Source organism: Dermacentor andersoni, chromosome 7 (genome assembly GCF_023375885.2).
Source record: "Dermacentor andersoni chromosome 7, qqDerAnde1_hic_scaffold, whole genome shotgun sequence".
NCBI classification, from domain to species: domain Eukaryota; kingdom Metazoa; phylum Arthropoda; class Arachnida; order Ixodida; family Ixodidae; genus Dermacentor; species Dermacentor andersoni.
This window is the reverse complement of record NC_092820.1, coordinates 98,326,865-98,343,557: the sequence shown is the minus strand read 5'-3', so window position 1 is coordinate 98,343,557 and position 16,693 is coordinate 98,326,865. Positions and strand designations below refer to the sequence as shown.

Sequence of the window (16,693 nt, the reverse complement as noted above, 5' to 3'; positions counted from 1 at the left end):
AACTGAAGTAGGAGCTAAGGTACCAAGGCAACCAGCAGGTAAGCTCTCCCGTCTAATGAAATACCTCATAAAGAAGCGACAAAGAATGAAAGTGTCCAACTCTTGACATCAGATAGAATTTGTGAAACTGTAAAAACTGGTCAACAAGGAGAAAGTAAGAAATATTTGAAATTCTAAGGTCAGAAAGACTGAGAGAGCAGTAAAGAATGGGCGCAGCAAAAATCAGTGAGAAAGAAACATGACATAGGACAAGCCAAGATGCATGCATTGAAAGATAAGCCGAGCAATATCGCCAGCAATTTCGATGATATAGTAAAATCAGCAGAAGGGTTCTACCCGGACCTGTACACAACTCCCCAGAGTAGCCATGCTACCTCCAATCGAAGTAGTAATTAACAGGATACAAAGATCTCTTCTACAACTAGCGATAAAGTTAGGTGCTCGCAAGATATGAACCGGAGAAAAGAGGCAGGAGAAGACAGAATATTACATGATTTATTCAAAAGGAGGAGACATAAAGCTTGATAAGCTTTCTGCCATTTATACGATATGTCTCCCGACATCTAGGGTACCAGAGAACAGAAATAATGCCAACATTACACAAATTCACAAAAACTGACGTTAAACGAATTAAATATAATATGCCCATTAGCTTACTTCCCGCATTCTATAAATATTGCACCAAGATAATTTCCAAATGAACCAGCACCACACGAAAGAAGTCATCCAAGAGAATAGGCAGGCATGCGGAAGGAATTATCTGCAATGGACCACATCCATGTCATCAATCACGAAATCGCGAAATACGCACAGTAATGTCAACCTCTCTACATGGATTTCATACATTACGAAAATGTATTTGACTTAGTAGATGAAGAGCAGTCATAGAGGCATTACGTAATGAAGGAGTACAAGAGGCATACATGAATAATTTGGAAAATACGAGGATTCCACAGCTACCATGATTATCCACACAATAAGAGGTAAGATTCCTATAAAGAAACGGGTCCAACTATGAGATACAATCTCTCCAATATTATTCATTGCATGCTTGGAAGCATTCAAGCTATTAAACTCGGAAGGCCTAGGAGTGAGCATCAAAGGCGAATATCTCGGCAACCTTAGATTTGCTGATGACATTGTCGTGTTCGTAAACACTGAGGACAAATTGCAACAAACGATTGAGGACCTAGAAGAGAAAGGGTAAGAGTGGGATTCAAGATTAATATGCAGAAGACAATATAATGCCTAGTAGCGCGGCAAGGGAACAAGAGTCCAGGATCGTCAAGCAGCATTTAGTCTGTGAAGGCGTCCGTTTACCTAGGTCATACACTCACAGGGGATTCTGATCATGAGAAGGATATTTAATGAACAATAAATGTGGGTTAGTGTGCATATGGCATACCTCGGGGATCCTGACTGGAAGCTTACCACTATCATTGAAGAGAAAGGTGTAGAATCGATGCATTCTAGTAGTGCTAACATGTTGAGCAGAAACATGGAGGTTAACAGAGAAGCCGCATAAGGGCCCCGAAAATAGCGATGGAACGAAGAATGTTGGGCCTAGCGTTAAGAGACAGGAAGAGAGCGGTGTGGATTAGAAAGGAAACGGGAATAGCCGCTATTCTAATTGACATTAAGAGAAAAGAAATGGAGCTGGGCAAGTCATGTATTGCGCAGAATAATAACCGGTGGACAATCAGAGTTACGGAATGGTTGCCAAGTGAAGTGAAGAGTAGTCCAGGACGGTAGAAATCTAGGTGGCTGATCAAATTAAGAAATTCACAGGCGAAGTGGGCATCAGTTGGCGCAGGACAGGGGTATTTGGATATCGCAGGGAGGGTGCGGCTGTGGACATAAATAGGCCTATACTAATGCTGCCAATTGCTGTGCCTACTGCGGCTGAAAGTGTCGCATCTGGAGATGTGGACTAACGTGATGCACCGGCTGCGTAACCGATTTCATGCTATTGTATTGCCGCTGTTGCTTCTACATGGAAACAATTACATTTCTCCGCGATCTCAAGCATCTGCAACCCATGGCCTCGTGCATGGCACCTGCGGTCCGTATCACTATGAGAGCCGTCGCATAAGCAACAACTTGGTGCATCTAAGTCGCAGGCTGATCTGGAGTGATAGCCTCCACAATTACACCATCTCAGTAAAAATCTGCAGACATTAGCACTGTGCCCAAATCTCCAATGGTTTCGGCACTGCTGTGGTCTACGTGTCAAGGTCTCCACGCCGAACAAATGCGCCCAAGCCTTCTATTCAGACAGGCGCGTTAAAACGGCGAACGAGACGCTCGCAGTTGAAACTCGGGTATCAACTACTGACTTATTGGATCTGTAAACATAAAAAACACCAACCGGAGAAAGCATCTTTCAGAAGGCCTAAGGACTCGGTGGATTCCCCACGAACTGCAAGACATGCAGATAACACATGCAAGATATAGAGGTATGAAAGCACGAACCGAGATGCTAGAGAAACTCGCGCAGTTGAGCAAATCATTCAGGCACTGAACATTAGATAAGTTGTACAGAAAGCCTGTCTTGCGAAAACGCCTCACCTTTGAGGTGTCAGTAAAGTGTTCGGTTACACCGCGCAGCTCCTTGTGGAAAATTTCTGATCAGGTTAACCGAATGAACCCACCATCTTTGGAAACGAACGCCACGAGCAGCGTATTTACTCGGTTCCAAAGAAAACACTCAAGGGCACTGACATAGTGGGAGGGATAGCCTACCAAGGCGAGCCTCGGCCGGGAAGGGAGACTGGCATTGACGGGTCCTGTGAAAAAAAAAAAAACGCCTATATAAGAAACAAAGCACTACGTGCAGTTAAAATGCGGCCAATTCTCTTTCGGATGCGAGACAAGTGGATCAATTGGTAGTTTGGCCAAGCCTCGCTGCGACTCGTCCTGATCAGAAATACGCGCACTAACGGGACCACGGAACTGTAGAATGAAACTCTTTGACGTCGACTGGGGTCATTGTCTACGTGTCACGCGGTTTTTATTCATCTCCAATGAACGTCTTTGATGCCCGTTTGGGTCACTAATTTCCGCTTGGTGTTTGTTCTAGTCTTCAATGAACACCTTTATTTCTAATTTGGGCCTCTAACTATTCACCTGGAGGTATTTGCTGGTCTTCGTTGGACCTCGTTGATGCAAACTTGGGTCATAGACTTGGGACTTGGGTCATTCAGTATGTGCCACTAGTTGTCTGCTGCTCCTAAATGAACGTCTTACTCAAGCTTCGGTAACTATATGTTCAGTGGCAATGTAGCAGTCCACAATGACGAAAGATCCTTTAAACTTATCTGTAGCTCTACTGTATCAAATTGACGTCACAAGGCTTACACAAGGACAGCAAAGGGACACCTTGGTAGACTGTGCCACAAATGCGACGCGTATGTGACACTTTTCAATGAACATCTCTCATGCAAACGTTTAAGGGAGTTGCACCATTAACGCATTGGGTATGTGCCACTCTTCAAGGAAGATCCCACGAACTCGGGTCACTGAGAATATGCCACGGCGCGTGCGGCAAGTAAAGGAACAATTGTCAGAGCTTGAACGCACTGGTGCACAGCGCTTCTCGTCTCGGAGAAGAGCTGCCGCAGAAACACGCGTGCGGGTTTCTCGGCAGCACTCCATTGCGCAGCTTGTGCAAAAGTGTGAGAGAAGCCCGGTTGCCGCATGAAAAGCTAAGTAGCGTTCACAAGCACCAGTGCAGCGCGGACATCGGAGGCCATACGCCGTCTTCGCGGCGGCACCACCTGTCCTTAAGGAAGCGCTAAAAAAGAGTTACACTGCAACACACACCCAAAAAACATTTGTTAGACAATCATTTTCGAAGCAACTTTTATAAGAGTGAAGTCGCTAGCATTTCCTGAGTTGCCCTACGGCGTCCTTAAATATGATAGCTCACTCCTAAAGAGAAAATTTAGACCTTAAACAGAACAAAAGGCCGTTGAATATCGCGATCAAGTCATGAAAATTGCAAATCTGTTCTTGTGCGTATGTGCAGTCTGAAAATGGGGACTGATTCGGAACGTCATGCAGTCTAAACATTCGCCTGAACCCGGAAATGATGTAGTGTGAAAATGATTCCCCTTCCCCTCGGTATGTGCAGTCAAAACGTGTGGACCGACCCGAAAGATTGTGCCATCGAAATATCAAATAGCTGAACGTACATCCTGCTTCCCTTACGCGAGGGGTGACTAGATTGCATCAAATGCCAGGCGCAGTACATACGTTGAATGATGTTTGAATCACATTCCACGTTTTCTGCAGATGACACGTATTACGCTCTCTCAAACGGCATCCCCTTTGAGCTCCTCAAAGAATACCTCACAACACCTTCCAATAATGTCCATTAAATATTTGCGCAGGGTCAGTGTTTTTGTTGCCGAAAGCTAATGTCATCGCTCTGCGAGCAATAAATTAATGAAGACGTTTGTGTTTGTGTAAGAAGATGGGAAGTCTTCCGGACTGTGCGCGATCCTGGCCATTAAGAAAGGATTGGTGATGACAGGTGCATGTACAGGAAAGTACGACATATATTATGTATAAAATATATAATTTTATATAAGAAATTGTACATTCTTATTATGTATTGCTCTACTCATTACAAGGTTAAAAATACAATATCGCCGTATTATTATGACATTATCTAAACTGGTTTTATCATATATTACAAGAGTCACCTCTTCAGACTACAAAACCGCGCATGAAAGGCTTGCACTGCGTCAGTACATTAATGTTGGATCTGCGAAATATACTGTTGTCTAGTAAATAACCTGTTTGAATAACGTTTGACGAACGAAAAAGCAGTAATATTTATTCGAGAGGTCTGTCGATAGTGTACTAGTTTAGGGAACGAGAGCAAACAAGCGGAAACACTGGAGAAGGTAATAGGACAATGCCTGAACTGTATTTGCTTAACATCACGTGAACAGTGCTTGCACCACCGCTGCAGGTCGTTCTTGAGACTAACATATGGCACAAAATTTACCTGGACTACCACTTTACTAATTAGGAAATAATATCTGATCGATTGCCCCAATATTCGGGAAAAAATACAACGAATGGTGTTCTGAAAACAAAATATTGCATCGTCCTGGCAAGCACATCCAATACACACAGATAAAGGGACACTTTTTATGCGAAAGCAATATGTGTACCCTTACACGATGATCTAGCGCTGTAGTCTGAGAAGTGACCAAATGATGGCACCAAAAATTGCCAACGGCAAAGCGTAAATCACATCAAAGAACGCACGAACCGACGTCAAGTTTCTCATGGGGGTTGCTGTAAACAATGTAAATTAATACTTTTGATAATAAAATTAGTCAAACATTCAGGACTAGGTGAGAATCGAAGACGGGTCTTCAGGGTGCGAGACGATCACGCTTCCCAGACGCCACGTCGGGGCCACGGTTCTGGTTGACTGAATGTGTGCCCTAGTGCGTGCGTCGTTGTGCTCCTGACGGCGCAGCCAATGGGTAGGACATGGCGCCACGTCGTCAGCGTATAAAATTTGTGTATAAAATAAAGGGCATCTTCCAATTGAACGCCGCTGAGCGCTCTTTCGAATTATGAACTGGTCGCGTTGAGACGCTTGGTGCATTTTCATTTGGCCTTACCGAGGCGTAGTTAAAACTTAGGGTAGAGCTTGTGCGGACAAGGAACGTGCAAAAAAAAAAATATTTCAGCAAAGCGACTGTAATGCTTTCGCATTCCCACACGTAAGGAGTCTTAAGTGTCTCGGCCGAATTTTTTTTCTTATCAACGAGAGCTACGCTCGCAACATAAAACAATTCTACCAGACGCGCGTTCAACATAGTTATCAAAAATATGTAAAGGCATTACATGTTAAGTTAGCTGCTTTTTCAATGAATCTCATTGAAGCTTATGATGAGGAAATATATACTACCTTTCGGATGTTGTATTTCCTTGATAGAAATTTCAAGTCGCATTCCAACGTGGTTAAATGAGCGCTGAGTAGGATGATGGCAAGCAGCTTCCTTTCTTCCATCTCTTACCCTCAAAAACAGTCTGTAAGAAAATACTAGACGTAGAGGCGCGAAAGCTTCCACATCACGCCATTGTATGTAGCAGATGGTGGGCACAATAATATTACGTAGTAGACGTTTTTTTTTTATTCCCTGTCGAGCGATTCCTTCGAAATTCAACTGCGTCCTTCTTCATTGTTTATAGTCAAGGTAAAAAAAGAGTAGCAAAATTATACTTCGAGTATATATTTAGGTACATCAGCTTTATTACTTCTGTGGGTCGTTCTCCTTATCCCACCTCAGAAAATGAGTCAAATACTAGCGCCAATATTGTATGCCACTAGAGTTATTTCAGAACTCCACCAAATTTGCGGTATCTACTTTTGTACGAGCTTAACCTCTTGGCTACCAACTGGAGTCACTGGGTAGTTCATGTTCCAAATGGTAAAACGGGCTGCTGCACAGACGAAAACGTCTTCAAAACGAACCAGCCGACCAGCTTGGATCGCTGATTACGTGACAGTAGGTACATGCCGCTGTTTTGTGAACCTCTTATATGCCATCTTTCATTTGAAAGGGTACGTGGGACTAGTTGGGTGCCGCACTTGACTGAACTTGTTTACCGTTAACGTGGTTGACGGCGTATGTGCCACTGGGTAGGAGCCTCATTTCTGATGATAATTTCAACATATGCCTCCACAAATGCACCACACGCGGACTTTGTGGTGGCTCAGCTAGACGACATAGCGTGTCCGAAAAGAAGTGCGAGAGGACGAGTTTCGCTGGTGGCAAAACGTTATGTCGCTATGTTATTTCAATATCAATCGGGTAATCTTCGATGTTCAATGTGACATGGGTTCTACCATAGTTGTTAACTTCAACGTTTAGCACACACTCCAGCGACACGTATTACCCTTGAACCAGTAATATGACACAGTAAGGGTATCTCAAGACCGCCATTGGTTCTCTTAAAGAGAGCTTGGATGAACTTGTATTGTCAGAGGGAAAACTTCAAGCGAGATTTCTTCTTTGGAGCCATTGCATTAAACATGATGGGATACAGCGCTAGAAGTGGCGAAAATAGAAGTGCAAAAGGAGTTTCCTAAGAATATCAGCAGACGATGCCGACGTGCTGCGTACATGGCCGCATAGGCCGCTATCGGAACGATGTCGACAGTTCGGCGCACCACTTTTTCTGTGCTCCCAGCAATGCGACGCTTCGCTCGGCGTCAAAGAGAGCGATTCCTCGTGCCGACCGGGAACTCTCTGCGACATCAGCGGCACGCGCTCGTGCCACTGCTCCCGCGTTCATTGTCGTCTTCCGCAGCTGGCTGCGTGGCCGTTCATCTTTCCAGCGTAGAATTTCACTTCCCTTCGGTTGTCGTAATGGGGAGGCCGCGTTTATGGGGGTATGGGCCATTGCTTAAGGGAGTATGAGCCACTCATGGTCTTACGTAACGGAAAGATTTAATATCGAAGAAATTTAATTTCGAATAATCACAAGCGGCAAATCGCAGGTGAAGGCTGATAACCACGCAGCCGAGCAAACTCGAGACATCGAACGCAAGCGACAACTGCGGACTGCAGGCATGCCGTCAGTGACGTCGTTCTCTCCGTCGCAGCCGATTGTGTGTGTAACCTCATAACTGAGAAATACGTTAATGAACCCTCGGGATTAACCCAGTGATAAACACAGGGGACGCACGTTTCAGCTTCGCTGATTAACCATCTTCACGGAATGTAAAAGCCAACTTCTTTCTTTCTTATTTCTTTTTTTTTGTGGCTTGTGTGTACAAAGACCGACCTCATCTCTCTTTTTGTAGCGCTTCTTTGGCGTGGTGAGAAGCTTCGGTGGGGATGAAGATTATCCTACAATCACGCACTTTGGCCAGATATTCAGGCTCGGGAGGCTAAACTGCGCGAAACGTTAAGACGACAGGAAGAAACACAGGACATTTACAAACGCAGCTTCTGCGCTTCGCTGTATTCGTTTCTTCCTTTCGTGCAGTTTACCCTTTTTCAGCATTGCCGAACTGGCGCGATAAATCTTATTGCTGTTGGTGGATACCGCTTTCTCGTGGTATCACTAATTCGGACAAGGGAGAACGCCAGCGAGCGTGAAACACGCGCAAACTGCCCGTGCGCACGAGCTCAAGGCTGTGACGAGGAGTCTGCAGTAGAGCTCGATGGAACAGCGCTGCCATCTGGCGGCTGTCACAGAAGTGGCGACAGCGGCTGTAAGCGCGCGGGCGGGGAGTTTTACAACTGAAGCTAGTCTAGTAACGTTGCTACAGCTAAAGCATACGGCACGCCTTTAGGCTACACTAAACGCTCATTTCTCTAAGTCACATTTTCTAACCTATTGGGAGCTTATACTAAACAATTTTCGTAAGTTATCAATTCTAGCGAACGTAAAACTTTCTTCTATCTCGAAGATAACATTGGTGAAACCATTCCCAACATCGCAGTCCTGAAAACACAAAATTCTTGATTAAAACATAACCTTTGATACCCTCTTTATTGATTTCCAAAAGGCATTTGACACAGTCCCACATAAGCGTTTCCTTTTAAAACTCTCACAATTTAATTTACACCCCCTTGTCCTAGACTGCATTGAATATCTTTTTACTGACCGACAACAATTCCTGCACGCAAATAATGCTTCAAATTTATTTCTTGCTTATCTGGCGTGCAACAAGGCACGTTTTTGGTTTCACTACTTTTACCCATTTATATTAACAACCTACCCAGTAACATATCTTCAAAGATACGCGTATTTGCAGATGACCACGTCGTTTATTACCCGATCATTGACATAACCAATAACCAAGCACTTCAAAATTACTTACTAAAATGAGATGAATGGTTCAATGACTGCTTAATGCATATAAATACTTATAAAACGTCTTTGCTTTCATTTCATAGGCGGCATGCATACCTAGTATTTAAATACTTTCTTAACGGCAACAATTTCTCCTCACAACCTTATCCAAAGTGGCTAGGCACTACACTCTCCAACGGCCTAACTTGGACAATGCATATCGCCAAGATTACTAACAGCACTAACCTTACCTTAGGCTACCTCAAACGAAATCTAACACATGCCTCTCCTTCTGTAAAAATACTAGCTTAGAAAACACTAATCCGATGAAAATTACAAAATGCTTGTTCTGTTTTGGACCCTCCAGAATGTGCTCCAATGAATCTCATCGAATCAATACAAAACCGCGTCTTTAGTTTCGAGTGTTCTGATTAGTCATGCACTATCAGCCTAAGGAACCTATAAAAACAAGCATGTAAACCTAGTCTTCATGTTCGCCGGAAAATCGCAAGGCTTTCACTTTATGACAAGCTTTTCATGTTTTGCCTAAATCTTCTCCGGTCAATCCAGCTCGTCGCATCTCTCAACGTATCTTTGTCAAGGCAGCTCTGGACTGGAACTATCCTCCTTGAACCATCATCATTCACGTCAACCCTATTCAGTTAAAAGCCGCCGTTGAGCTTTTTTTTGTAAACATCAACTAACTTTCTGAACACCAACTCTGCCCACTTCTCACGTAAAACTCTGTGTAGAGGGTCCTTGATGAGTTTTCAATAAATAAGAAACAAATGCAGAGGAACAGCAAAGTTCTGGTTCCCTCTCTTTCTAGGTGTCCTCTTGAAAAGAAGTGGTCCAACCTTTCCTTTACTGTAATAAGCAAACCGACACATACAGGGTGATATGTTTACTTTAATTCCAACCAACCCATCTGGCACAAATTTACTGCAGTCCGAAGCCTCGTCAAAAGAGCAGACAACATTCACTCGTCCTCGCCTCTCAAGAAAGAAGGAACGAACACAGTAATTTACGACCTTTGGCTTAACGGTTACACAAATTAAGAAATATATTCACCGCCCCCTTCGGTGACGCAAGGCGACTGAAATGAAGACGGTGGCTGCCGAACCACCCTGGCAATGACGCCATATGTCGATTGGGTATGTTCGAGGCGTCAGCGAGACATTTGCCCGAGTGCTGCGAGGCCCAGGGGTTGACGCCACTCACAAGTGTCTGTCAATAGCCGGTAGCCTCCTCCCTCGTCCGTATTCCTCTCAAAAGGCGGCAAGGAATTCTGTGCAAGATAACCTGTATCGAATGCCCCACGCCGCATATTGACGAGTCTAAAAAGTTCCTGGAAATAATTTAGTAACACAAGAAACACCTTCGCGACCTAAGCAGAGAAGGCAGGGCGGTGGCAGAACAATACTTGATTTTACAGTGAAGCTCCTCAGGAATCCTTTACTCAGGATCGCGGGTGTGCGTGTAAGCACAATACTATCATCATCAGGATTGGCTCCAGCGTCTTCGGCTTCTTCCACAACTGGCTCGTTGGCGCCCTTCGGCGGTACCACGCGAACGCGCTTTTGCCAGTACTCCCGCGTTCGTCGTCGTCATTATTTAATCAATTAAGAAACACAAGGACCTAAGCAACTTACAGCGAAGCTATTAAGGGCTGGTTCTGCCAGGATCTCTTCCGTGTGTAGAGAGAAAACTTCCCATATGTGGGCCGATCCCGAAGATAATGCGATGCCGGGCCTACCCACGGCGGAGGTGAAGCAGGCGGGAAGCACTCCCCGTACGTGGGCCCATCCTGAAGACTGTGCAATACCGGGCCGACCCGCAGCGGAGGGGAAGCATGCATTAAGCACTCCCTATACATGCGCCGATCCCGAAGATGCTGCACCGACCCGCGGTGGTGGGGCATTTCTTCATTAAGGGGCCCACATACACACCTTCGCTGGTGTTCCTTCTTCAGAGAGTCGAAGGGCACTCAGTTTATTTGATCACCACATTAGCCCCGATGGCGCTGTCGTCCTGAATAGAGAAAAGAACAGCCGGCGGCGGCTCCTTTTGGAATCTTAGTACTTCGAAAGATGCCGTGTAACGTCAATTATTCGTCACGAACGCTGTGCGCTGTTTAGTCCCAAGGTCCACGAAATGTGTCTGGCGCCTGCCTGCGCGCCTGTCTAAGCGCCAACAAACGCGTACGAGCACTGCTATACCTGATGCTATCTCACCCCTGAATGAGAACCCGCTCGGGCTCCAAAAACAGGGCGTTGGTAAAATAAATTTTGTTTCAATTTTTCCTTCTCTTTTACTCGGCTGTCGCCCAACCAGGCAGATATCTGCCGAATGTTAACCAGAGGTATTTCTTTGCTAAGCCTATAGATGTGGTACTGAAACATTCTTGGTGATAATGAATTTCCGCGGCTTCCATAATAGTCTGCATGAACTTTGCTTCTTTGCGCCTAATGAATCCCCTACAAATTCCACAGTGCACGAATATGTGGCTGTCGACAGTCTTACTGGCTAGAATATCACACATGTCGTCTCGCATATGCCCCTTTGATATACGCGATTTCTGGTACATGATAGTGTGATCCAGTAATGCAAGCTGGGTGCGTATTTACAGAGCTTAGCTCGACAGTATGATTACTTGTATTTACCGATACATAGGGTTGCAATAGCATGTACAGGACTAACTTACAGTAACCACTTTAAGAGCGACATTTGTGACAATTGGTCCAACAACGACAAGTCAAACGCAATTTGGTGGTACTGAACCTGTTTTCATTGAATCAGTATAGAGCAAAAGGGACTGCCTCTTACCTATTGTATCTCTACCCACGCTCTATACTAGCAGATAAGTAGAATTACGCTCATTACTGCAGAAATATGTTCCTGTCATCACTGCATGAACTCCGTTCCACAGTATAGCGCCACCATCTTCGCACTGACGTTTATGGCCTCGGTAACCAATTATTCTAAGAAAGGTAATTTTGTAAACAAGCGAACTAAATGTGTATCGAACGTTTAGTTTACGGTGATCGGTAACAGAAATCGCAGAACTTTTCTTCGGTAGGCAGGTTTTCTACATATGTAACTGTGCAAGATTCAGAAGGGCCGTCATGACATAACTTAGCATGCGCTTTCTAGGCTACCTTCTTCAACCTATGCGCACCGCTGTGGTTGGTCAGTGGACTGCTGAGCACGAGGCCGCGGGATCGAATCCCGGCCACGGTGGCTGCATTTTGGTGGGGGCGAAAACACCCGTGTACTTAGATTTAGGTGCACGTTAAAGAACCCCAGGTGGTCAAAATTTCCGGAGTCCTCCACTACGGCGTGCCTCATAATGAGCACGTGGTCGTGGCACTTAAAACCCCATAATTTTTTTTCAAACTATCCGATATTACATAAGTACGAGGGACGTTCCAAAAGTAAGTTTCGTCATTTTTATTTATGTAGAGCAGATACACCAGGTGAGTGAAACAATCGCCATAAGAATCCTTGCCCGTTTCTAGTTTAGCGATGGAAAGAGCGTCAGCGGAGGAGGAATAACGCTTGCGCAGGGCAGCGAAGAACAGAGCGTCGCAGCAGACCGGCGTGCCCGAAATTATTCGAGTACAAATCACAATGGCAGACAGACGCGTGCTGACAACGTGGTCGCCATTGGAAGCCCATGCTGTTGTCCGGCATGAATGGGCACATATTCCCGTGCACTGAAAGCCTCACTAGTGGGACGTTACTTCCAAAACAATGCTGAGGTAGAGCAGGTTGTGGGGCAATTCCTAGCATCAGGGCACTAAGGTTAACCAGCGTGTTTTTTTCAAACTATTGCACGCTACGACAAATATATCAGTGTCGGTGGTGACTATATGGAAACATACTGCAAGGTGCATGATTCGTGATGCCATGGTGTATTTTTGGCGATAATGTTTCCGTGTGAAAATAAATGATGAAACTTAGTTCCGGAACGTCCCGCGTGTACGAAACCACAACGACGTTTTTGCCGCTTCTTCGTTGAGAAGGACTTTAGCAACATCGTGAATGACATTATGGGGGTATCGGAATTTACGGTGACCTTCGACAAGCGCAGCAAAGCTACAGGGCATGCTGTTCTGAAAGAAGCATTTCCACTTGTTAGAGAGACACATTTCAGTAATTTTACTCTCTGTAAATTTCAAATATGCGGATTACTATAACAACGAAGGCAAGTTACTTCTTGGCTCATAGAACATGTGGAAATTCTGCTATGAGATATTTATTATGATGCAAACAAAACCTAAGCGAATCACTGAGTTGTACCTCATGTGTCATTTCTATCCGTTTTTCGACCAATCCTAAATAAACTCGGAGCGTTGCAGGAATTGTGGTCGGTGTAGAGAATACCCGAGAAGTATGCATTTTGAAACATACGGGCCTTGTAACCGTTATAACACTTGGTGCCAAGGTGTAGAAACATGTCACTAAGTATAGAAACTATACAGGTTCCTTTGTATATGCCCTGTCTCTAAATTACTATCCTGTCTTTCCACGAGATGAACTCAAGATTACGCTACACGAATGGAAACTCAAAAAAGCCACTTACTTTACGGCTGTTTTGTTTTGGACATTTGTAGTGTCGAAAAAATCAATTCGTTCTTCAATGCAAGCCATCATTTATTCAGGGACAAAGTAAACTAAAGATTATTTGTTTGCACTGGACACGCGTTCACGCTTCTATGTTCCCTTTTGAAGTTTTCAATTAGGGGTTCAACATTTTACATTATAAAGGAATAATCTATTCACAGAAGCGCCAAGTTGCACTGCCAAAACATAGGCGCGCACTTTTTTGCCATGCGCCGCTTTAAACATGAATGGTCTTGAATGATATGTATTAATGATGTGTTTTTGCAGCAAACAATATATGTAGGGTAAGCTTCCTACAAAGATCCACTTTTTTTCACAAAGTTGGTGAGTTGAAGTTCAGCGGATAGCTATTTATTCTTTCTCGATTCAGTGAGGCAAACACCCGAGATATAAACAAATATAGAAATGCAGCCTTCTTACTTTCTGAGGGGAGGGGGGGGGGTTGAATATTCTATGGCATACATTGCGAAAGCTCTTTCCTTCTCTAACTGCCAAAGAAATTAATTATTTTTCATCTTATGAGTACTCATAGGTTTCCAACACACCATAGGAGTCGGAGCTCAACAAGATATCCGCATCTTCTGAAACACTGAAATCATTGTCCTCCTCCATGGCTGATCGGACTGATGATGACGATATAAGGATGACTGATGACAAGGAGTAGGTAAACTCAACGTCCTGTGGACGTCAATAAATGTTCTTGCGGCATAAATTCTGAAGTTCATACACCAAATTCTCCCTCCCAGCTTCCCTGGGTAGCGTGTCTTTTATTTACTTCAACTAGAATGTTAAATTCCGTTCCCTTATTTTGTGTGCTCCCTTGTATCCCTATGTCAGGTACTGCACGTCTTCTTTCGTTGTTGTTCTTGCAACTTGTTTATGGATATGTAATGCCTCACCTGTGTGGCGGATAAGTTTCACAGTCGCCGAACACATTTGCATCGTCCTTAAGCACATAAACGACTCAATTTGTAGTAAAAATGTTTCTCGCAATTTTCATTTCATACAGCGACTTTTTTTACATTCGCACCCAATTACAAATGAAAATATGTCTTGAAGTTTTATTGCAGCTTGGTAAAGAAAAATATATTAATATGTAATGCTGCGCGGGAATATGCATGAGAAAAAAATTTGAGCCAGGAAAAGAAATTCCCGCATAATCATAAGCGATGCGGACAAATTTTGGCAACGAAAATGTTCCGCCACATTCTTAGCCATGATGACGGATGCGACAGCAACACAATAATTTAACACCACTCACACTGGTTTATAAAATTGCGGCGCCGCAAATAAATTTTTACACAGCATCACCAAGTACCTTTAGGAGTCATTCAACCAGCTGTATTCCTGTCCCTCCAAAAGCCCATCACCAAGGGCTGCAGAAATGTCATAGCTACGGCACCAGGTGACCAACCACTTCCGTGTTCATGTCATAACTGTTTCTCGATTATAATAATGATGCTGATTTATCGGCATTCACTTTTATATCGGGTGGCGACTAATGGTTACTTAGCCAGTTTGAGGTTCATTTATGACATAACTGCTTTCCAATATAGCATTTTTTTCTGCGTCTGCTTGATGTTTCTTATCTTACACACAGCTTCCATATATGCCGTGTACTGTTACTTACACCTCTGGTAGATGCGCTCCTATTGACCTTTTCTCTGCTCTTTCCCACCAGTGCTCCAAACTTCTCTTGCTTATCTGGACTGGCGACTGGTTAATACTTGCATTGACACAACCAGGACGACCGGCCAAAAGAATAACCGACCCACCGGCCTCCCAAGTCCGAGAGATGCGCAGAGAAAGCTTTTCTCTAAATCTTGAGAGCGTTGAATTATAATTATAATTGTCAATCTTACCATATAGTGCCTAACGATGGCTGCAAGATGCACGAATTATTTACCTAAATTTTCAGGGTTTTACGTATCAAAACCACAATATAATTCTATGACATGCGGTAGTCGGCGACTCAGGAATAATTTCGACCTCCTCAGGTTTTGAAAGTGCACTCAATGCGCGGTACACAAGCGTTTTTGTATTTTTCCCCAATCAAAATGTGGCCGCCGCGTCTGGGATTCAATCGTATGCGCTCTGTCTTCACAGCGTGACAGTAAAACCACTAGGCCACTGTGGCGGGTCGCGAATTAAGCATCGGTGTTCATGCACTACACCTACCATCGCTTTCTGGCGGAAAGGTGGAAAATAGTTAATGATGATTTACAGGATTATTTACAGGATGATTTACAGCTGATTTTAGTGCTTTAACAATACGCTCGGAGAACCATGGAATGTACATAAACTTCAAGTAGCTTTCATTTATATATGGGAAGTCGCAGTCAATCGAATAATATTGCACACTAATATGCACTGTGCCTCCCCTGAAATTAAAATTTTAGCTTACAACCCCTTGCTAACATCCATAATTGAGTACGCAAAAATAGTATGGAATCCTTACACGCAACGTAGCTGTCTAAAACTAGAGAAGTTGCAGCGCCTTACCTCTAGGTTAATACTCAATAAATACCGCCATGTTCACTCTCCAACTAAATTATGTAAACTTGCAGATCCTCCACCTATACAAAAACGTACCCAGTATGAAAGGCTTAAATTCCTGTTCTTAGTAATGCATAACCATGTCAAAATAAGATACGACAAGTACTTCCAAATGAAGACACAGGAAACATCACTGCACAGACACAGTATGTGTATACCTCCTTCCACAGTGCACAATCACTGCTTCAGGTATAGCTTTTTCCCAGGGCAATTCAGCAGTGGAACTCTTTGCCTGATCCAATTGTCCAAATAAAATCAGTTAATGCATTCCTGGCCTTACATTGCCTTACGTACCCTGATGCACCCTGATGCTCTGTACTTATATTGTGATATAATAAGCCAAATTTGCTCTGTACTTATATTGTTAATGTGTTTCATATCAGCAGTGCTGCCTAATTTTTGTTCTTTCTTCTTTTTAGTGCATTGTTAAAGTGCGCTAATCCACTTCGCTGTTTATGCATGTTAAATCAGCTCCTGTAGTAGCCCGTCATGGGCTGACAGTATCAATAAATAAATAAATAAATAAATAAATTCCTTTAAAATTTAAGGTCGGTCGTCTACATATTTTTGCTTGTTTTGTTAATTACATTATCGAGTAATAACAACTAGGTCCGCAAGCAAATGATCAGAAATATGACTATGAAACAAAGGATCTGAAGACAATATAACAACGGTA

The 16,693-nt window shown here is 43.8% G+C and overlaps 1 long non-coding RNA gene across 1 annotated transcript in view; it reads right to left on the bottom strand.

The window, feature by feature from the left end:
- LOC126534055 (uncharacterized) overlaps positions 1-6,024 on the bottom strand; it is a 33,994-nt gene extending 27,970 nt beyond the window's left edge. Inside the window, exon 1 of the long non-coding RNA XR_011895750.1 lies at positions 5,936-6,024. This is a non-coding gene — a long non-coding RNA (uncharacterized lncRNA). The remainder of the gene's footprint in view (positions 1-5,935) is intronic.
- Positions 6,025-16,693: the final 10,669 nt, after the last annotated feature.